The following is a 23,223-nucleotide window of genomic DNA, read 5'->3' on the forward strand; positions in this document are numbered from 1 at the left end:
CACGGAATCACTCTGTCTTTCCCATCACCTCTATACATCTGGGAGCTTAGCTATTCACCTTGTTTTCCTCCAGTATGCCGCTGGGAAAATGATAGCATCAAATACTCACTTTCTACTTTTGAGAAATGGCTTTATCCAAGGAACCCTGAGAGCCTGTGAATGTGAATGTATTTCTAAGTAAGTTTTGATAAGAGTTCGTTGCCATTTATCTCAAATCTCCTGTCTTCCTGCTTCACAGGACAAGAGTGAATTTTGCTGTAGTTAAATGTTTTCAGTTGGTCTATGGTTATCAAATGTGATTTTATGACTTACAACATTACCAATCAGGAAAATTTCTATTGAGGTCTTGAAAAAAATTAGGAAGGTACTTGGGTTTTTGCTTACTGGGTGAGTAGAGATTTTATGAAGTCAAGATAAAATTGCTTTTTTAAGTAATCGGGATTTATATGATATCAGAAAACATAAATCTGTTTTTTTATACTACTTTTATTTTCTAGACTTCTGGTCTCTGAAAATTTTAAAGTCAAATTTTTATTCCTATATTAAACTAAAAAAAATTTCATGTTTGTTTCAATGTTCAAATGATAATTTTATATTTTGGTAATAGATCTTTTTTTTTTTTTCAAGCTGCATTGCTAGGAGTAGCCTGACAATGAAGGTTAGGGTTAGGGTTATGTAAATTATAATCACATCCAGTACCATTTTCAACAAATATAGTAAATATTTTTGGAGGTAAAACTGCTATACTAATTTCCACTGATTTAAAAAATATATACATTTTAGAACTTTATTTAAGATATTTGCATGGAATAGTAAGATGCCTCAGTTTCATCCCCAGATACAACATGGGAGATAACAGACAATGAACTTCACCAAGTTTTCCTTTGAGTTCCACACTTGCACCATGGTACGCATTCATATACAATAGTAATACTAGTGGCTTTTGAATGGACTTCAAACAATTCTACCACTTACAAGTTAATTTTATCATTCATTGATTTCAAAAGATAGTACATTTTGAATACTTGTTAATAAACAGGATCAAGTGACTTAAAAACATGTACCGGCTTGAGGTTCCTACATTACATGATAGTCTCGGTTGTGAAATAAAACACATTTTCTGTTAAATGGAATGTTTTACCACACATTCCTACATTACATATATACATATCCATAGTTCATATATCAAAGTCAAAAGTAAATGATGAAATGCTAAGTATCTGTCTCATATGAAATGCTAAATATCCAGGTGAAGACTGCTGTGATCATATTCTCTCGCTTTTCTTCTTGTTAGAGATTGCTTTCACCTCTGAACACGTTTCTCATTATTAAAATAATAAGCTTGGTGCTGTCAGATCTTCTCTGCTGATTAGACCTCATGGATTGAGCTGCATGCATACTTTTAGGGTCTGTCCTGTTACTGTTTCAAAAGCAGCTTGGTGCCTTTAAAGCTCCTTCCAGAATCTAGTTGTACTTGTTTAGAAAATATTAAGCCACCAAATATGACCTTTGAGAGCTTAGTTATATGTCTGTAATGCTGTGAAATTGCTTATCTTGAGGGAACATGAGCTTACAGCAGGCCAGCTGTATCAAATTGTAAGAATGTGTGGGAAAATATTCATATTTTCTGTGTCTAATTCTGTAGTTATCTGGATGTCAGGCCCCTTTCACTTTCCTTAATTAGTTCTTCAGTTGCTGCTGCATTTTCAAGATGTATGTGATTGACTTATTGAAAACAACCCACAAAAGTGTCAATAACCCAAGAAAATGTGATACACATCCAATATGTGGATATTCAAATCATAAAACTAATTGACAAATAATTGAATGAATGTTTATTCCAGCATTCTGTTAGCTTATGGTACAAAAGAAGTTGTTCAGAACTTAAAGATGTATTTTGCAACTTTGAGGTCTCCAGCTGTCACAGTAATCCTTATTCTGTGATTTTCTGTAAATTACATACATGTAAAAGTTTAAATGCCATAACAATAACATTGAGATATTAATACATTATTATAAATAGGGACTTAGTTGAGATAACAATTTCTTTGTATTTAATGTATGCATAATCAGTTCACAGTGATACATTATGTTTCCTGCAGTATTATAAACAGGAAATGAATCTGTACTGGTAAACATACACACACACACACATACACACAGAGAGTTTATCCACATTAAGGCAGATATCTTCCTGTGGGCAGGAAGAGAGAAGAGTCATCTTCATTATAAAAAGTGAGACAGAATAATGTGATAGTTATAGGAGAGTCTATTTGTAGTGGTTAATATTCAGATGGCGTCCCTCCTTCTTGACCTAAGCTGTAAAAGTGTTTGACACAGACTCCTTTATCTGATGACATAGAAGAATCATCTGCAATGTTTCAATATGTTGAATTGTGGGCTGAGTCACCCACATACATGGATAGTAGGAAGTGAAGCCTAAGCGAGTTAGTTTTCAAGTGACTGTGATTGCAGATACTTTGAAGCTATTGTTCTAAGATAAAGAAACTAAAATGAACCCAGTCAATATTGGCTGTTTACTCAGAATGAGTCAATATTACAGATTAGGGAAAATGCATGTGCCCTAAATATTGTCCTCATACTTGACAACATAGTACTTTTGCCATTGTGAAAACTCATGGGGGTAATTCTGAAATGAGCGTATTTTAGAGAGAAACAGAGTCTGTTGCACTATAGAAAAAATAGGTTCCAAAATCCACAGTGTGAAAGATATTGGGCCTTTGGATAAGGTACACATTGGTAATTATCAGTTGTTCATGGGTCTTGAAATAAAACAAGAAAAAGGTGAAAGACAGAGCCAGGCAGAACAAGGTAAAAACTAGGAAGACCTATTGTCTAGTACAGATGAATTGAGAATAAAAAAAAAAAAGAAATTTCCCATTCCAGTGTCATTATTACATAGATATTTCGTGCTGTCTTCATGAGTGTATTCTAGTTAGGCTCATTGATAGCAGTGTCCTATAATGCACAGAGTCAATAGTTGATATTTTCCCATTTTAATCAGTTCTATCTTTTTATTACCAGACGTTAACAATTCTTTTATTTTAGGTTTCTGAAAAATAGAAAATCCAATTCTCTTTTAAAGTCATTACCTTCTAACCAAACTATCCCAAATCCTATTTACATTTTTTTCTTTAATTACATCTTCTCCTCAATTACATTTCCAATGCTATCCCAAAAGTCCCCCATACCCTCCCCTCTACTTCCCTACCCACCCATTCCCATTTTTTTGGCCCTGGCGTTCCACTGTACTGGGGCATATAAAGTTTGCATGTCCAATGGGCCTCTCTTTCCAGTGATGGCCGACTAGGCCATCTTTTGATACATATGCAGCTAGAGTCAAGAGCTCCGGGGTACCGGTTAGTTCATAATGTTGTTCCACCCATAGGGTTGTGGATCCCTTCAGCTCCTTCGGTACTTTCTCCAGCTCCTCCATTGGGGGCCCTGTGATCCATTCACTAGCTGAATGTGAGCATCCACTTCTGTGTTTGCCAGGCCCCGGCATAGTCTCACAAGAGACAGCTATATCTGGGTCCTTTCAGCAAAATCTTGCTAGTGAATGCAATGGTGTCAGCATTTGGATGCTGATCATGGGATGGATCTCTGGATATGGCAGTCTCTAGATGGTCCATCCTTTCGTCACAGCTCCAAACTTTGTCTCTGTAACTCCTTCCATGGGTGTTCTGTTCCCAATTCTAAGGAGGGGCATAGTGTCCACACTTCAGTCTTCACTCTTCTTGAGTTTCATGTGTTTAGCAAACTGTATCTTATATCTTGGATATCCTAAGTTTTGGGCTAATATCCACTTCCCAGTGAGTACATATTATTTGAGTTCCTTTGTGATTGTGTTACTTCACTCAGGATGATGCCCTCCAGGTCCATCCATTTGGCTAGGAATTTCATAAATTCATTCTTTTTAATAGCTGAGTAGTACTCCATTGTGTAAATGTCCCACATTTTCTGTATCCATTCCTCTGTTGAGGGGCATCTGGGTTCTTTCCACCTTCTGGCTATTATAAATACGGCTGCTATGAACATAGTGGAGCATGTGTCCTTCTTACCGGTTGGGACATCTTCTGGATATATGCGCAGGAGAGGTATTGCTGGATCCTCTGGTAGTACTATGTCCAATTTTCTAAGGAACCACCAAACTGATTTCCAGAGTGGTTGTACAAGCTTGCAATCCCACCAACAATGGAGGAGTGTTCCTCTTTCTCCACATCCTCGCAAGCATCTGCTGTCACCTGAATTTTTGATCTTAGCCATTCTGCCTGGTGTGAGGTGGAATCTCATTTATTTGCATTTCCCTGATGATTAAGGATGTTGAACATTTATTCAGGTGCTTCTCTGCCATTGGTTATTCCTCTGGTGAGAATTCTTTGTTCAGTTCTGAGCCCCATTTTTTAATGGGGTTATTTGATTTTCTGGAGTCCACCTTCTTGAGTTCTTTATATATATTGGATATTAGTCCCCTATCTGATTTAGGATAGGTAAAGATCCTTTCCCAATCTGTTGGTGGTCTTTTTGTCTTATTTGGTCCTGTTTGTGTAGCCAGTCTGTTAGTCTATGTCTTTTTATTCGGGAATTGAGTCCATTGATATTAAGAGATATTAAGGAAAAGTACTTGTTGCTTCCTGTTATTTTTGTTGTTAAAGTTGGCATTCTGTTCTTGTGGCTGTCTTCTTTTAGGATTGCTTAAAGATTACTTTCTTGCTTTTTTTAGGAAGTGGTTTCCATCCTTGTATTTTTTTTCTGTTATTATCCTTTGAAGGGCTGGATTTGTGGAAAGATATTGTGTGAATTTGGTTTTGTCGTGGAATAGTTTGGTTTCTCTGTCTATGGTAATTGAAAGTTTGGCTGGGTATAGAAGCCTGGGCTGACATTTGTATTCTCTTAGTGTCTGTATAATATCTGTCCTGGATCTTCTGGCTTTCATAGTCTCTGGTGAAAAATCTGGGTTAATTCTGATACGTCTTCCTTTATATGTTACTTGACCTTTTTCCTTTACTGCTTTTAATAATCCATCTTTATTTAGTGCATTTGTTGTTCTGATTATTATGTGTGGGGAGGAATTTTTTTCTGGTCCAGTCTATTTGGAGTTCTTCAGGCTTCTTGTATGTTCATGGGCATCTCTTTCTTTAGGTTTGGGAATTTTTCTTCTTTGATTTTGTTGAAGAAATTTGCTGGCCCTTAAAGTTGAAAATCTTCATTTTCCTGGACTTCAATTATCCGTAGGTTTGGTCTTCCCACTGTGTCCTGGATTTCCTGGATGTTTTGAGTTAGGATCTTTTTGCATTTTCCATTTTCTTTGATTGTTGTGCCGATGTTCTCTATGAAATCTTCTGCACCTGAGATTCTCTCTTCCATCTCTTGTATTCTGTTGCTGATGCTCGCATCTATGGTTCCAGATTTCTTTCCTAGGGTTTCTATCTCCAGCCTTGCCTCACTTTGGGTTTTCTTTATTATGTCTACTTCCCTTTTTTAGGTCTAGTATGATTTTGTTAATTTCAATCACCTGTTTGGTTGTGTTTTCTTGTTTTTCTTTTAGGACTTGTAACTCTTTAGCAGTGTTCTCCTGTATTTCTTTAAGTGAGTTATTAAAGTCCTTCTTGATATCCTCTACCATCATCATGAGATATGCTTTTAAATCCTGGTCTATCTTTTCGGGTGTGTTGGGGTGCCCAGGTTTGGCTGAGGTGAGATTGCTGGGTTCTTATGATGGTCTTGGTTTCTGTTAGTAAGATTCTTAAGTTTTCCTTTCACCATCTGGTAATCTCTGGAGTTAGTTGTTGTAGTTGTCTGTGGTTAGAGCGTGTTCCTCTCATGATTCTGTTAGCCTCTATCAGCAGACTTGGGAGACTAGCTCTCTCCTGAGTTTCAGTGACTCAAGTACTGTCTGCACACAAGCTCTCCTCTTGCAGCAAAGGTGCACAGATATCTGGCATTTGGACTTGCTTCATGGCAGAAGATGAAAGCCCAAAACAGGGCCTGTCCCAGAAGCTGTTAGCTTCTGTAATCCACACTCTCACCTGCACAGACTAGTCTCAGAGGGATCTGGGAACCAAGGTGGCTCCCCCATGTGCTCTGGCAAAGCCCTCCAGGGTGGGGCAAAAACCTGTCCTCTGCAGGGAAGGTGCCTGGATGTCTGGAGCCCCAAACGGGGTCTGCCTCAGAATCTGTGTGGCTTCTGCCTGTCCAGAAGCTGTTAGCTTCTAGTTCACACTCTCACCTGCGCAGACTAGTCTAGGTTGGATCGCCCTGTTTCCTCTTGTTCACCATTCTTCCATCAGCTACCTCGGCTTCTTCATCAGTGACAGCCCTGCTGACGTCATCCAGGAATTCGCCAGGTCGATTGTCACAGAGGCGTCAGTCCTGGCAGACTGTACCATCAAGCCCTGCACCTGTCAAACTGTACAATCAAGCCCTGCACCAAGCAGCTCCACCTGACCTTGGCTCATAAGTTCTACCCTCAGCATCAAAGGACCCTTAAGTAGCTGGCCAGAGCCATCCAGCCTAGTCGCACCTGCTAATGGACAGCTAGCTGTCCTGTACTCTCGAGACATAACGTTATGTGCATCACCAGACCCTGAAGGCTCTGTTCTAGTACAAACCCCAGAATGTAGATGAACATTAGTCCTGGTGACTACATCTTCGTGACCATACTCAGTAAGAAGAGGCCAGAAAGGGCTGGGCCATTGGTATCTCACATTGGACTGGTAGCTGGGGATTCTTGCCAGAGAACTACACAGAGAGAGTCAATGAGGCTGACAGCTGGATTAAGCACAGGACATATATGTTCAATCTAGCCATAGACGTGAGCTCTAGGAAGGACTTTGAAGCCAGTAGCGGAAATGGGGAATCCCACACTCTGTCAATGTCAAGGATTGTTAGAAGCATACAAGCTTTGCAGGCTACCATCACGAGGAGAAGTGTTCTGGCCGTACATCATGGCAAGAGAGTGGACCAGGTTTTTGGGAAGTCTTGCCTTCAGCAGTGTACTACTGCTGATGGAAAATACTACAAGCCAGCCCAGAACTTTCCCTGCAGCCTGCCGAGGAGAAACATCGGCATCAAAGACTTTGAAAATAATCCACCGCGATCATCCTGTGGAATTTTCCAGGCCTGACTTCTGGAAGAAGCCCTGCTGGACAGGGGCGTCAGAGTCACCACAGTCACCACGGTCTTCGTATCTCCAGCCCTGCGCTGTGTCCAGATAGCCAAGCACATCTTAGAAGAACTCAAACTGGAGAGGAAGCTGAAGGTAAGAGTGGAGCCTGGAATCTTCAAGTGGATGAAGTGGGAAGCCAGCAAGGCCACGCCAATCTTCTCAACCGACCTTGGAGGAGCTGAAAGAAGCAAACTTCAATGATGACCTTGATTATAGGCCAACATTGCCCCGCTGCTCCCTCATGACAGCTGAGAGCTGTGACTGGTATATGGAGAGATCATCAACACATGCCCACAAGACATGGGTATCACCCTCATCATAAGCCACAGCTCAGTGCTTGACTTCTGCACGAGGCCACTCCTCGGGCTCCCACTCAGAGAATGTGGGGGTTTTGCCAACTGGTGAGAGAGATTCCATTTCTGGCAGTGTGCTTCTGCAAGGAAAACAGAGAGGATGGAAAGTGGGACCTGGTGAATCCACCAGTAAAGACACTGACACATGGGGCCAACTCGGTCTTTAACTGGAGAAACTGGATCTCAAGCAACTGAGGCAGCCCGAGCTTTCCAGGAAGTGGTGAATGTCCTATGCCAAGGGATGAGGGGCTGTGGTCCTAGCCCTTCACCTGGTGTGACTGGGGGAAAGAACAAAACACACTCGATACTCAGTGGGAATAGCCATGGCTCATACCTTCGTCACTGCCACCCGTGGATCTGCTGTCCTGCCAGCCTCTGCAGAGGCCAGAGCAAAGGTATGGATTAGGATACCACATTGCAACATGTTCGCTGGATTGGCGAGAACAGAGGAAATGCCTCACTTCTGGGATCTACAGGCTCCCTTGCATGTTCTTAGGAGCCCTCCTCCTTGCTATAACTATAGTTCTCTACCCAGAGCCACACCAGCTGACAAAAGGAACAGTGGTCAATAAAAGAAATGGCTGAAAAAAAAAAAAAAGCCGGGCGTGGTGGCGCACACCTTTAATCCCAGCACTCGGGAGGCAGAGGCAGGCGGATTTCTGAGTTCGAGGCCAGCCTGGTCTACAAAGTGAGTTCCAGGACAGCCAGGACTATACAGAGAAACCCTGTCTCGAAAAACCAAAAAAAAAAAAAAAAAAAAAAGAAATGGCTGGCCCACCAGATCAAAACCAGGACAGCAGCCGGTACCAGAACTTTAGGAGTTCCTTGCTGTTGCCCAGACACAGAGCTGGAGACAGTGACACTCAAAAGTGGTGCATAATTCCTAATGCACATAGACAAAGTGTGTGTGGTTCTGGAGGTTAGTGTGGGCTGTGTTCCTCTGCAGATTCTAGAGGACTCTTCCCTAGCCATTTCCAGAATCCAGAGGCCTCTATCTTTCCTGGCATCCTATTTATTATATTATATGCCTGGCATCTATTATCAGTTTGGGGGAGTTGTAAGGCATGGTCCCAAAACCCCTGCCTTGAGCCTCCTGCCTCACAAAGATGCTATGACAAATTGTCTCAGTAGCCTAGGATCTACTCTCATCTTAAGATCCTTGGCTACTAAGCCTACAAAGTCCCTTAGTCACAGGGGTCACTTGTTCATAGTCCCAGAAGTTAGGTCTTTGAAGGCCATCCTCCAGCCTACCTCAGACTCTGTTCTTCCAAGCACATAATGACTATTGTACAAGGGTCTAGAGATAAAGATCTGAGCCTCCTGCAAAAAAAAAAAAAAAAAAAAAAAAAAATGAAGCCTCATTAGATGATTCAGTGGTTAAGGAAGCAGACTGATCTTGTAGAGGACCAGAGCTTGATTCCCAGACCCCACATTAGTTGTCTCACAAACGTCTGCAATTCTAGTTCTAGGTGAATAGCAATGAGGATGTCTCTAGCCACATGCACACACAAACACACACACACACACACTTAAAAAATTAAATGTTAAAGATGTAAGTGTATGCATTGTATATAATGTGCATGCATGTGTGTCTCTTTGGAGGTGTGTGCATGTGAGTACAGGTACCTGTGGTGTCCAGAAGAGATCATTAAACGCTATGGAAATGGAATTACACGTGGTTGTGAGTGGCTCCATGTAAGTGTTAGAAACTGAATTTGTGTTCTCTGGAAAAGCACTAAGCGCCCTTCCCTTAACCAGTGATCCATCCCTCTATCCCCATATTTTTTTTCGTGCACAATAATTTTATTTATTTATGAAGTGTTATATAGTTTATTTGTATAATTGAATTTTCTTCAGGAAATATGTGCCAATTACATTTTCCCTTCTCCCAGCTTTCCCCATATTATTCCTATCTCCACACCAACCCAAATCTACACACTTTCTCTTCATCTCTCTCAATAAAAAACAGACAGGCATTTAAAAATAATCATCACAATAAAATAACTCTGTTCTATAAATGTGAAGCTGTATCAGATTTACTTAGATGATTAACCTGAAAGGATCAGAAGACATTAATAACATGAAACTTCAAAATGTGTCAGTTTCACAATTTTCTTAGGTGCTGCTGAAGGCACTTGAGAAATCAGGGGCAGAGAAAGACTGTCTGTCTTACCTTTAATCATCCATGAAAATTCCTTTGAAAAGCCTTCTCCTCCTCAACTAGGATGAGACCCTGGAATTATTTTCAGACTTTAATTAATAAAATACAATTTTCACAATTTCATGAATTTACATTGAGTATTGGAAACATATATTCCCGGTATTTTACCCTCTTTTATTCCTTACAGTTCCCAGCATATTCTCAATTTCCCCCATCCTATGTCTATGTCTTTTCCCCACAGTGTCCTGCACGGAGGCACCACTCTTATGTGGTCACAATTGCATCAACCATGTACTTCCCAGGAAGACAGCATTTCATAGAACTCCTCTCCATCTTTTGGTTATACAGTCTTTTCACCACCACCCTCATCTGTCCTGTTACAGGGGTCTTAATCCCACGGAGAGTTAAAAACTCAAAAGTTATTATCCCTAGCATTCTCTGTATTAATTTTTTTCTTACTGCCAAAAGAAGGTTTTCTGTCCAAGATAGATCACAGTACTACTGTAGAAACATGAATATAACTTTTTTCTTTTTCTTTTTTTTTCTTATTTTTTTTATTACATATTTTCCTCAATTACATTTCCAATGCTACCCCAAAGTTCCCCATAACCCTCACCCCACTTCCCTACCCACCCATTCCCATTCTTTTGGCCCTGGCATTCCCCTATATTGGGGCATATAAAGTTTGCAAGTCCAATGGGCCTCTCTTTCCAGTGATGGCCGACTAGGCCATCTTTCGATACATATGCAGCTAGAGAAAAGAGCTCCAGGGTACTGGTTAGTTCATCATGTTGTTCCAACTATAGGGTTGCAGATCCCTTTAGCTCCTTGGGTACTTTCTCTAGCTTCTCCATTGGGAGCCCTGTGATACATCCAATAGCTGACTGTGAGCATCCACTTCTGTGTTTGCTAGGGCCCGGCATAGTCTCACAAGAGACAGCTATATTTGGGTCCTTTCAGCAAAATCTTGCTAGTGTATGCAATGGTGTCAGCGTTTAGAAGCTGATTATGGGATGGATCCCTGGATATGGCAGTCTCTAGATGGTCCATCCTTTCATCACAGCTCCAAACTTTGTAACTGTAACTCCTTCCATGGGTGTTTTGTCCCCAATTCTAAGAAGGGGCATATTGTCCACACTTTGGCCTTCATTCTTCTTGAGTTTCATGCGTTTAGCAAATTGTATCTTATATCTTGGGTATCCTAAGTTTTGGGCTAATATCCACTTATCAGTGAATACATATTGTGTGAGTTCCTTTGTGATTTTGTTACCTCACTCAAGATGATGCCCTCCAGGTCCATCCATTTGGCTAGGAATTTCATAAATTCATTCTTTTTAATAGCTGAGTAGTACTCCATTGTGTAAATGTACCATAATTTCTGAATCCATTCCTCTGTTGAGGGGCATCTGGGTTCTTTCCAGCTTCTGGCTAATATAAATAAGGCTGCTATGAACATAGTGGAGCATGTGTCCTTCTTACCGGTTGGGACATCTTCTGGATATATGCCCAGGAGAGGTATTGCTGGATCCTCCGGTAGTACTATGTCCAATTTTCTGAGGAACCGCCAGACTGATTTCCAGAGTGGTTGTACAAGCTTGCAATCCCACCAACAATGGAGGAGTGTTCCTCTTTCTCCACATCCTCGCCAGCTTCTGCTGTCACCTGAATTTTTGATCTTAGCCATTCTGACTGGTGTGAGGTGGAATCTCAGGGTTGTTTTGATTTGCATTTCCCTGATGATTAAGGATGTTGAACATTTATTCAGGTGCTTCTCTGCCATTCGGTATTCTTCAGGTGAGAATTCTTTTTTCAGTTCTGAGCTTCATTATTTCATGGGGTTATTTGATTTTCTGGAGTCCACCTTCTTGAGTTCTTTATATATATTGGATATTATTCCCTTATCTGATTTAGGATAGCTAAAGATCCTTTCCCAATCTGTTGGTGTTTTTTTTTTTTTTTTTTTTTTTTTTTTTTTTTTTTTTTTTTTTTTTTTTTTTTTTTTGTCGTATTGATGGTGTCTTTTGCCTTGCAGAAGCTTTGCAGTTTCATGAGGTCCCATTTGTCAATTCTCGATCTTACAGCACAAGCCATTGCTGTTCTATTCAGGAATCTTTTCCCTGTGCACATATTTTCAAGGCTTTTCCGCACTTTCTCCTCTATAAGTTTCAGTGTCTCTGGTTTTATGGAAGTTCCTTGATACACTTAGATTTGACCTTAGTACAAGGAGATAGGAATTGATCGATTCCCATTCTTCTACATGTTAACAACCAGTTGTGCCAGCACCATTTGTTGAAAATGCTGTCTTCCTTCCACTGGATGGTTTTAGCTCACTTGTCAAAGATCAAGTGACCATAGGTGTGTGGGTTCATTTCTGGGTCTTCAATTCTATTCCATTGGTCTACTTGTCTATCACTATACCAGTACCATACAGTTTTTATCACAATTGCTCTGTAGTAAAGCGTTAAGTCAGGCATGGTGATTCCACCAGAGGTTCTTTTATCATTGAGAAGAGTTTTTGCTATCCTAAGTTTTTTGTTATTCCAGATGAAGTTGCAGATTGCTCTTTCTAATTCGTTGAAGAATTGAGTTGGAATTTTGATGGGGATTGCATTGAATCTGTAGATTGCTTTTGGCAAGATAGCCATTTTTACATGTTGATCCTGCCAATCCATGAGTATGGGAGATCTTTCCATCTTCTGAGATCTTCTTTAATTTCTTTCTTCAGAGACTTGAAGTTCTTATCATAGAGATCTTTCACTTCCTTAGTTAGAGTCACGACAAGATATTTTATATTATTTGTGACTATTGAGAAGGGTGTTGTTTCCCTAATTTCTTTCTCAGCCTGTTTATTCTTTGTGTATAGAAAGGCCATTGATTTGTTTGAGTTAATTTTATATCCAGCTACTTCTCCGAAGCTGTTTATCAGGTTTAGGAGTTCTCTGGTGGAATTTTTAGGGTCACTTATATATACTACCATATCATCTGCAAAAAGTGATATTTTGACTTCATTTTTTCCAATTTGTATCCCCTTGATCTCCTTTTGTTGTCGAATTGCTCTGGCTAGGACTTCAAGTATAATATTGAATAGGTATGGGGAGAGTGGACAGCCTTGTCTAGTCCCTGATTTTAGTGAGATTGCTTCAAGCTTCTCACCATTTTATTGATGTTGGCTACTGGTCTGCTGTAGATTGCTTTTATCATGTTTAGGTATGGGCCTTGAATTCCTGACCTATCCAAGACTTTTATCATGAATGGGTGTTGGATCTTGTCGAATGCTTTTTCTGCATCTAAAGAGATGATCATGTGGTTTTTGTCTTTGAGTTTGTTTATATAATGGATTATGTTGATGGATTTCCGTATATTAAACCATCTCTGCATCCCTGGAATAAAACTTCCTTGGTCAGGATGGGTGATTGCTTTAATGTGTTCTTGGATTCGGTTAGCGAGAATTTTATTGAGTATTTTTGCATCAATATTCATAAGGGAAATTGGTCTGAAGTTCTCTATCTTTGTTGGATCTTTCTGTGGTTTAGGTATCAGAGTAATTGTGGCTTCATAGAATGAGTTGTGTAGAGTTCCTTCTACTTCTATTTTATGGAATAGTTTGTGGAGAACTGGAATTAGATCTTCTTTGAAGGTCTGGTAGAACTCTGCACTAAACCCATCTGGTCCTGGGATTTTTTTGGCTGGGAGACTATTAATGACTGCATCTATTTCTTTAGGGGATATGGGACTGTTTAGCTCCTTAACTTGATCCTGATTTAATTTTGGTACCTGGTATCTGTCTAGAAATTTGTCCATTTCATCCAGGTTTTCAAGTTTTGTTGAGTATAGCTTTTTTTAGAAGGATCTGATTGTGTTTTGGATGTCTTCAGGATCTGTTGTTATGTCTCCCTTTTCATTTCTGATTTTGTTAATTAGGATGTTGTCCCTGTGCCCTCTAGTGAGTCTAGCTAAGGGTTTATCTAGCTCGTTGATTTTCTCAATGAACCAGCTCCTCCTTTGGTTGATTCTTTGAATAGTTCTTCTTGTCTCCACTTGGTTGACTTCACCCCTGAGTTTGATTATTTCCTGCCATCTACTCCTCTTGGGTGAATTTTCTTCCTTTTTTTCTAGAGCTTTTAGATGTGTTGTCAAGCTGCTAGTGTGTGCTCTCTCTAATTTCTTTTTGGAGGCACTCAGAGCTATGAGTTTCCCCTTCTAGAAATGCTTTCATTGTGTCCCATAGGTTTGGGTAAGTTGTGGCTTAATTTTCATTAAATTGTAAAAAGTCTTTAATTTCTTTCTTTATTCCATCCTTGACCAAGGTATCATTGAGAAGAGTGTTACTCAGTTTCAACGTGAATGTTGGCTTTCCATTATTTATGTTGTTATTGAAGATCAGCCTTAGTCCATGGCGTTCTGATAGGATGCATGGGACAATTTCAATATTTTTGTATCTGTTGAGGCCTGTTTTGGGACCAATTATATGGTCAAATTTGGAGAAGGTCCTGTGAGGTATATCCTTTTGTTTAAGATAAAATGTTCTGTAGATATCTGTTAAGTCCATTTGTTTCATAACTTCTGTTAGTTTCACTGTGTCCCTGTTTAGTTTCTGTTTCCAGGATCTGTCCTTTGATGAAAGTGGTGTGTTGGAAGTCTCCCACTATTATTGTGTGAGGTGCAATGTGTGCTTTGAGATTTACTAACATGTCTTTAATGAATGTGGCTCCCCTTGCATTTGGGGCATAGATATTCAGAATTGAGAGTTCCTCTTGGAGGATTTTACCTTTGATGAGTATGAAGTGTCCCTCCTTGTCTTTTTTGATAACTTTGGGTTGGAAGTCGATTTTATTCGATATAGGAATGGCTATTCCAGCTTGTTTCTTCAGACCATTTGCTTGGAAAATTGTTTTTCAGCCTTTCACTCTGAGGTAGTATCTGTCTTTTTCCCTGAGATGGGTTTCCTGTAAGCAGCAGAATGTTGGGTCCTGTTTGTGTAGCCAGTCTGTTAGTCTATGTCTTTTTATTGGGGAGTTGAATCCATTGATATTAAGAGATATTAAGGAAAAGTAATTGTTGCTTCCTTTTATTTTTTGTTGTTAGAGTTGGCTTTCTGTTCTTGTGGCAGTCTTCTTTTAGGTTTGTTGAGGGATTACTTTCTTGCTTTTTTTAGGGCGTGATTTCCGTCCTTGTATTTTTTTTTTCTGATATTATCCGTTGAAGGGCTGGATTCGTGGAAAGATAATGTGTGAATTTGGTTTTGTCATGGAATACTTTGGTTTCTCCATCTATGGTAATTGAGAGTTTGGCCATGTATAGTAACCTGGGCTGGCATTTGTGTTCTCTTAGTGTCTGCATAACATCTGCCCAGGCTCTTCTGGCTTTCATAGTCTCTGGTGAAAAGTCTGGTGTAATTCTGATAGGCCTGCCTTTATAAGTTACTTGACCTTTCTTCCTTTCTGCTTTTAATATTCTATCTTTATTTAGTGCATTTGTTGTTCTGATTATTATGTGTCAGGAGGAATTTCTTTTAGTCTATTTGAAGTTCTGTAGGCTTCTTGTATGATCATGAGCATCTCTTTCTTTAGGATTGGGAAGTTTTCTTCTATTATTTTGTTGAAGATATTTGCTGCCCCTTTAAGTTGAAAATCTTCATTCTCATCAACTCCTACTATCCGTAGGTTTGGTCTTCTTATTGTGTCCTGTATTTCCTGGATGTTTTGAGTTAGGATCCTTTTGCATTTTGTATTTTCTTTGATTGTTGTGCCGATGGAATCTTCTGCACCTGAGATTCTCTCTTCCATCTCTTGTATTCTGTTGCTGATGCTTGCATCTATGGTTCTAGATTTCTTTCCTAGGGTTTCTATCTCCAGTGTTGCCTCTCTTTGGGTTTTCTTTATTGTGTCTACTTCCCTTTTTAGGTCTAGTATGGTTTTGTTCATTTCCATCACCTGTTTGGATGTGTTTTCCTGTTTTGGTTTAAGGACTTCTACCAGTTTTGTTGTGTTTTCCTGTTTTTCTTTAAGGACTTCTATCAGTTTGGTTTTGTTTTCCTGTTTTACTTTAAGGACCTGTAACTCTTTAGCAGTGCTCTCCTGTATTTCTTTAAGTGAGTTATGAAAGTCCTTCTTGATGTCCTCTACCATCATCATGAGATATGCTTTTAAATCTGGGTCTAGATTTTCAGCTGTTTTGGGGTGCCCAGGACTAGGTGGGGTGGGAGTGCTGCATTCTGATGATGGTGAGTGGTCTTGATTTGTGTTAGTAGGATTCTTACCTTTGCCTTTCGCCATCTGGTAATCTCTGAAGCTAGCTGTTATAGTTGTCTCTGATTAGAGCTTGTCCCTCAGGAGACTCTTTCAGCCTCTATCAGCAGACCTGGGAGGCTGGCTCTCTCCTTGGTTTCAGTGGTCGGAGTATTCTCTGCAGGCAAGCTCTGTTCTTGCAGGGAAGGTCCCCAGATATCTGGTGTTCGAACCTGCCTCCTGGCCGAAGTTGTGTTCCAATCACCAGAAGTCTTAGGATCCCGTGGGAATCCTGTGTGGGTCCTTGAGGGTGTCCGGAGACTCCACTGTCAAGGCACCCTGGTGCTTGAGTGGACCGGAATGGACTAGTGCCCCACCTCAGGCCGGGTTGCCTGCTTCCTTAGTTAATGCAGTCTCAGGTTCCACGCGATTAGATTGGAGCAGACACTGTGTTCCACTCACCAGAGGTCTTAGGATCCCGTGGGGAGTCCTGTGCGGGTCCTTGAGGATGTCCGGAGACTCCTCTGGCAAGGCACCCCATACTCGAGTGGACCGGAAGGGACTTGTGCCCCAGTTCAGGCCGGGTTGCCTGCTTCCCTAGTTAATGCAGTCTCAGGTTCCGCACGATTGGATTGGAGCAGAAGCTGTGTTCCACTCACCAGAGGTCTTAGGATCCCGTGGCGAGTCCTGTGTGGGTCCTTGTGGGTGTCCAGAGACTCCACTGGCAAGGCACCCGAGTGCTTGGGTCCTATTTACATTTTTTGAGGTTATTGTATTTCATCCTGAACTCCAGGCTTCTTAGGCCTTCAGAATACTTGAGACTCATTGGTGCTTCAGGCTAAATATTTGGTCATATTCATCTTAATGATTTATATAATGGATATTACAAAATAAGACAGTGGATATAAGAAAATAGTTAATTATCAATTAATAATGAATATTTAATTTAACTTAGTTAATTAAATGATTGATTTAGTTAATGATTGTCACACAGTAGAGTATAATTTTTTTTTTTTTTACTCTAGATAGCACAACTAGTGTTGTGGCTAAAATTTCAAGAAGACAAATTATTTGAAAGAACAAATTATCAAAAGACAGAAGATGAAGCAGCAGAGATGAAAGTATATTTGGAAGAAGAAAGCATAGAGTAAAGAAAAGCATGGGGGGAGAGAAAGGAGGAAAGAGAAGGGAAGGGGAGAAGGGGTGAGTGTGGTCCTAGAGCTTAGTGCTTTACCTCACATAAAGCTTGAATTTCCATCCAACTCTCAGATCTAAGGCTGTCTCATGTCCTCAACTTGCTAGCTTGTGAAAAGCAATCTTGAGCAAGAAGACCAATGTTGGAAGGATTACTATACTACCTTATAGCACATATCACAGAGCTAAAGTCATACAAACAGCATGGTACTGAACCAAAAGGGAACTTTAGATGAGTAGAATACAATGAAAGACCCAAACATGAGTGCATGTAACTATTGTCCTCAGATATTTGACATATATTCCAAAAACTAAACGTTGGACCAATACAGTATCTCAACAAATGTGCTGGGAAAAGTGATTTGCTTGTTCACGTTTAGAAAATTGAAATTAGATCCATATCTACCATGCACAGAAATCAATTCCAAATATGGAACCTGAATTGATGAATCTGCTAAAAGAAAATATAGGCAGTGCATTATAATAAATAGAAATAGGAAAGGTAGACTCTCTTCATGGGAATACAAGCCAGACTGACAAATGAGGCCTCATGAAAAGTAAAACGTTTCCTTGAAGCAAAAGAAAACAAACAAAAACTCAACCAACAACAATTAACTAACGAGGAAGCTCATAGGTGACACAGATTCTTTGTCAGCACTATACCTAGCAGAGGGTATCTGGATGATATAAACAGAAATTTAAAAAAGAATCAAGACAGATGATCCACCTGCTAAGTAGGCTGTGGATTCGAACAGAAAGTTCAGGGTTTTTTTTTTTTTTTGGGGGGGGGAGGGCTGAAATAATAAAAATTGTAGGTAAATGGACAGAACTGGAAAATACCACACTGAATGAGGTATAGATGAAGAAAATCTAGTAACATTTCCTCTCTTTTATTTGTGGACCCATGCTTCAAGTCTTTAAATGTCCATCTATAAGTGAAAGTAGCCACAGAGACCTGATAGTAAAAGCTTCCATGGAGGCTATGAAGAATGCTAGAGAGGGGCTCTCGGGACACATGTGTTATCATGTGGGAAGTGGGAAACACAGAAAGGAGAGACAGTTAAGTTGGAAGGGGACTGGGAAAGCCATGAAGAGGGAGCAGGAGGGAGGAGTGCTTGTTTAGGCAGCCATGCTATTGAGATTTCCTTATCACATTATATAAACTCACAGAAGATACTCTCAGCTTGAGGCTTTTACATTCTTTCTGCCCTCTCTTCAGTGATGTTTTCTGAGCCTTAGAATTAGGGGTAGTGTTGTAGATATATAATTTCAGGCCAGGTATGCTCAGTTGTTCTCTGGTTTTGAATAGTTATGGATTTCTGTAATGATTTCTATCTGCTGCAAAAACCAAAGTTTATTTGATGACAGGTGAGAGTCGCAATTGTATGTGAGTCAAATGATAAATATTGAGAATGTAACTAGGAATCTTCTCTAAAAAAGACTACATCCTGGGACACAAAAACAGTTCTAAACAAATTCAGAAAAAATTGAAATAACTTCAAGTATTCTATCTGACAATACAATAACATATAAAATGAACTAAAAGAAATCTACAGTAAGCACACAAATTCATGAAAACCAAACAGATCCTTACTGAATGATGAGTGTGTTAAAGAAGTAAAAGTTAAAATTCTGAAACTATATAAAAATGAATACAGCAGAAGAAAGCCTCTGAGTACAGGAAAAGCACTGGGCACATGAAAACTGTGACACTGAGCTCCTCCACTAAAAAAGAAAAAGCAGAATATAAATAGCTTAATGTGCAACTCAACAATTTTAAGAAACATATGAAAGCAAATCCCAGTTAATGGCAAGAAAAAAATAGAAATAAGAAGAGTATAAATTGATAAAATGGAAACAAAGAAAAAATACCAAACTCAAAGAATTTAATAAGTTCTTCAAGAAGATAAACAAGATATACAGAACCTTGGCCCAATTAAGTAAAAACAAAAGCAACTAAATGAAGATAAAACAGAAACAAAAAGAAATCTTTAACTAGAGATGGCCACACAGAGATATAATACTTAAAGACAGCATGTAGAACTCTCCTCATTTAAAAACTTGTTAATCTGAGCACACCCAGGTGACTTGCTGCCCTTCAGGGCTCCCCACTAGCTCAGGGAGGACAGGGGTGTGAGAGGGAAAGATTGTGGGAGTGGGTGACATGGAGGGGGGCAGTGAGCAGGATGTGAAGTAAGGAATAAAAATTTAAATAAAATTAAAAAAGAAAGCAAATACATGTCAGGGAGAAGAGAGAGAGAGTGTAAACATGGCTGGAGGAAATCTAAACTATCCTATCCACTGTGGAAATCACTGTGCATGACTCAAAAAAAACCCTGAAAATAAATGTATATTTGGGTTGTTTGTCCAAAACAATAAATAAATAGACAAACAGGAAAAGAAAAGGAAAGGAAAGGAAAGGAGAGGAGAGAGAGGAGAGGGGAGGGGAGGGGAGGGGAAGGGAGGGGAGGGGAGGGGAGGGGGAGGGGAGGGGAGGGGAGAGGAGAGGAGAGGAGAAAGAGAAGAGAAGAGAAGAGAAGAGAAGAGAAGAGAAGAGAAGAGAAGAGAAGAGAAGAAAGAGAAAGGAAGGGAAGGGAAAAAGGAAAGGGGGAAGGGAAAGGGGGAATGGGAAAACGGGAAAGGGAAAGAAGGAAAAGGAAAGGGGAAAGGGAAAAGGGGAAAGGGAAAAAGGGGAAAGGGAAAAAGGGGGAAAGTGGAAAAGGGAAAAAGGGATGAAAAGGGAAAAAGAGAGAAAAAGAGGGAAAAAGAGAGAAAGAGGGAAAAAGAAAAAGAGGGGAAAGAGAGAAAAAGAGGGAAAGGGGGAAAGGGGGAAGAAGGGAGAAGGGGGAGGAAGGGGAAGAAGAGGTGGGAGGGGAAGAAGGGGTAAAGGGGAAGAAGGGGGAAGGGGAGGAAGGGGAAGAAGGGGAAGAAGGGAAAGAAGGGGAGGAAGGGGAGGAAGGGGAAGAAGGGGAAGGGGAAGAAGGGGAAGGGGAAGAGGGGAAGAAAGAAGGGGAAGAAGGAGAAGAAGGGGAAAAAGGGGAAGGGAAGGGGAAAGGAAGGGGAAGGGAAGGGGAAGGGGAAGGAGAAGGGGAAGGGGAGGGGAGGGGGAAGGGGAGGGGGAAGGGAAGGCAAAAAGGAAAGGGGGAAAGGGAAAGGGGAAAAGGAGGAAAGGGAAAGGGAAAAGGGAAAAGGGGAAAAGGGGAAAAGGGGAAAGGGGGAAAGGGGAAAAGAGAGGAAAAGGGAAAAAGAGAGAAGAAGATGGAAAAAGAGAGAAAAAGAGGGAAAAATAGAAAAAGAGGGAAAAGAGGGGAAAGGGGAAGAAGGGGAGGATGGGGAAGAAGGGGAGGGAGAGGAAGAAGAGGTGAAGGGGAGGAAAGGGAAGAAGGGGAGGAAGGGGAGGAAGGGGAGGAAGGGGAGGAAGGGGAGTAAGGGAAAGAAGGGGAAGAAGGGGAAGAAGGGGAAGGGAAGGGGAAAGGAAGGGGAAGGGGAAGGAGAAAGAAAGGGGAGGAGAAAGAAAGGGGAGGAGAAAGAAAGGGGAGGAGAAAGGGGAGGAGAAAGGGAAGGAGAAAGGAAAGGAGAAAGGAAAGGAACAAGGAAAGGAACAAGGAAAGGAAAGGAAAGGAAAGGAAAGGAAAGGAAAGGAAAGGAAAAGAAAGGAAAAGAAAGGAAAAGAAAGGAAAAGAAAGGAAAAGAAAGGAAAGAAGGAAAGGAAAGAAGGAAAGGAAAGAAGGAAAGGAAAGAAGGAAAGGAAAGAAGGAAAGGAAAGGAAAGTGTGATCCATTTTGTTAGCCTGTGTCTTTTCTCTGGGGGATTGAGTTCATTGATGTTGAGAGATATTAATGGCCAGAGGAATCCTTTATGGCCAAGAAATATTTAAAGAAATCTTCAAGGTCCTTAGTCATCAGGGAAATGCAGATCAAAATGAGTCTGAGATTCCATCTTTCACCTGTCAGAATGGCTCAGAAGAAAAACTCAAGTGACAGCTCATGCTGGTAAAGAGGAGCAAGGGGAGCACTCCTCCTTTGCTGATAGGAGTGCAAACTTAGGCAAACACTTTGAAAAGTAACTTGGCAGTTTCTTTGAAAACTGGGACTAGTTCTACCTCAAGACCCAGTATACCAATCCTGGTTATGTACCCAAAAGATGCCCCTTTATATACCACAGGGACATTTTGTTCAACTATGTCCATTGAAGAAGAAACTGGAAACAACCTAGATGTCCCTCAAGTGAAGAATGGTTGAAGAAAACGTGGTACATCTACATAATGGGATAGTATTCATCTATTGAAAACAAAGACATCATGATTTTTGCAGGCCAATGAATGGGACTTGAGAATATCATCCTGAGTGAGGTAACCCAGACCCAAAAGAGCATGCAGGACTAACAAATGGATATTAGCCCTAAGATACAGTATACCCATTCTAAACTCCACAGACTTCAAGAAGCTAAGCAAAACGGAAGGCTCACTTGATTCTCACTTAGAAGGTGAACTAAATAGTCATAAGAGGCAAATGGAGGGAGAGAACTGGGTGGGAGAGGGGATGGAGAGGAGATTGGGGGTTGTCTCAGGATCAGGTGTAGGGAAAAACATGGGAGATGGCCAGAGGGACTTAAGAATGGATGGAATCCTGGGAAAAAATACCCATGGAAGGAGACACAGAGACAAAATTTGGAGCTAAGATGAAAGGATGGAACATACAGAGACTGCCCCACCCGGAGATCCATCCCATAATCAGCCACCAAACCCAGACACTATTGCATATGCCAGCAAGATTTTGCTGAAAGGACCCTGATATAGCTGTCTCTTGTGAGGCTATGCCAGTGCCTGGCAAATACAGAAGTGGATGCTCACAGTTATCTATAGGATGGAACACAGAGCTCCCAATGGAGGAACTAGAGAAAGTACCCAAAAAACTGAAGGCGTCTGCAACCCTATAGGTGGACCAACAATATGAACTAAGCAGGACCCCCAGAGCTCGTATCTCTAGCTTTATATGTAGCATAAGATAGCCTAGTCGGCCATCATTGAGAAGAGAGGCCCCTAGGTCTTGCAAACTTTATGTGCCTCAGTACAGGAGAACGCCAGGGCCAAGAAGTGGGAGTGGGTGGGTAGGGGAGCAGGGCGGTGGGGATGAGGGTATAGGGAACTTTCATGATAGCATTTGAAATGTAAATTTAAAATAATAATAATAATAATAATAATAATAATAATAATAATAATAATAATAATAATAGAACGGATGGAATCCCCAGGTGGCAAGGGTGGGGGATGGGGGCAACTTCAGTAAATGCTGACCTGACATAGGCTTCCAAGAATCAATGGAGTGACCTTAGCTGAGCCTCATAGCAGTGGAGCTGTGGAACCTGAAGAGGCCACTTTCAGCAGCCAGGCAGGAACTCCAGAGCAGTGTTAGGGACACCAACATAAACATAAGACTTTCCACCCAAAATTTATTCTGTTGTCCCCCTCCTGAACCAGTTCTACAGTCCCTCCCTCCAGTCCTCCCTACTTCTCCTCTGAGAAAGTGGAGGCCTTCCCTCTGTGGAGGTAAGGGAATGGATTCCAGAGAGGCAACAGCTTTAAGGACATACTCTTGCTCCCTTTGTTCAGGACCCACATAAAGATTGAGCTGCACTTCTGTTACATATGTGCAGTCTTTGGGGAGCCTACGTCTAGCGGGTGGGATGTCTTCCCTTTCTGACTCCATCTTATATATTACCTCTCTCAGCTGGAGACTGGAGCCAACAATTGAGATTTGGACACTCCGTTCTATTCTCCAAAAATAGAATAAAATAATTCTACGTAACTTTATTATAAAAAAACTACTAATTCATAAAATTATTAATAAAATAAGAATTAAGAAAACATTATCCTAGAATTAAAAGAAATGAAAATGCCACAATTGTCTCTCTCACCCTAACTATTCATGAACCAGTCCCGGGCATGACATCCCTATGGTTATATACATCAGTCTGCATTCAGCTCCCTTGCCCCTGAATGTTACCATCTAGTCTTCAGAAACTGATAGTTTCATTCTTCAGAGAAGCTGTACGGATTACACTCATTGCCTAAATCCTTTCCTCACAGCTGGTTTCTTC

At 40.7% G+C, this 23,223-nt stretch overlaps 1 pseudogene; it reads left to right on the forward strand.

The window, feature by feature from the left end:
* Nucleotides 1–862: 862 nt before the first annotated feature.
* Nucleotides 863–7,737, forward strand: LOC110310767 (ubiquitin-associated and SH3 domain-containing protein A pseudogene; annotated as a pseudogene).
* Nucleotides 7,738–23,223: the final 15,486 nt, after the last annotated feature.

The sequence above is a fragment of the Mus caroli genome, unplaced genomic scaffold (assembly GCF_978045245.1).
Source record: "Mus caroli unplaced genomic scaffold, Mus_caroli_1 scaffold_16, whole genome shotgun sequence".
Lineage (NCBI taxonomy): Eukaryota > Metazoa > Chordata > Mammalia > Rodentia > Muridae > Mus > Mus caroli.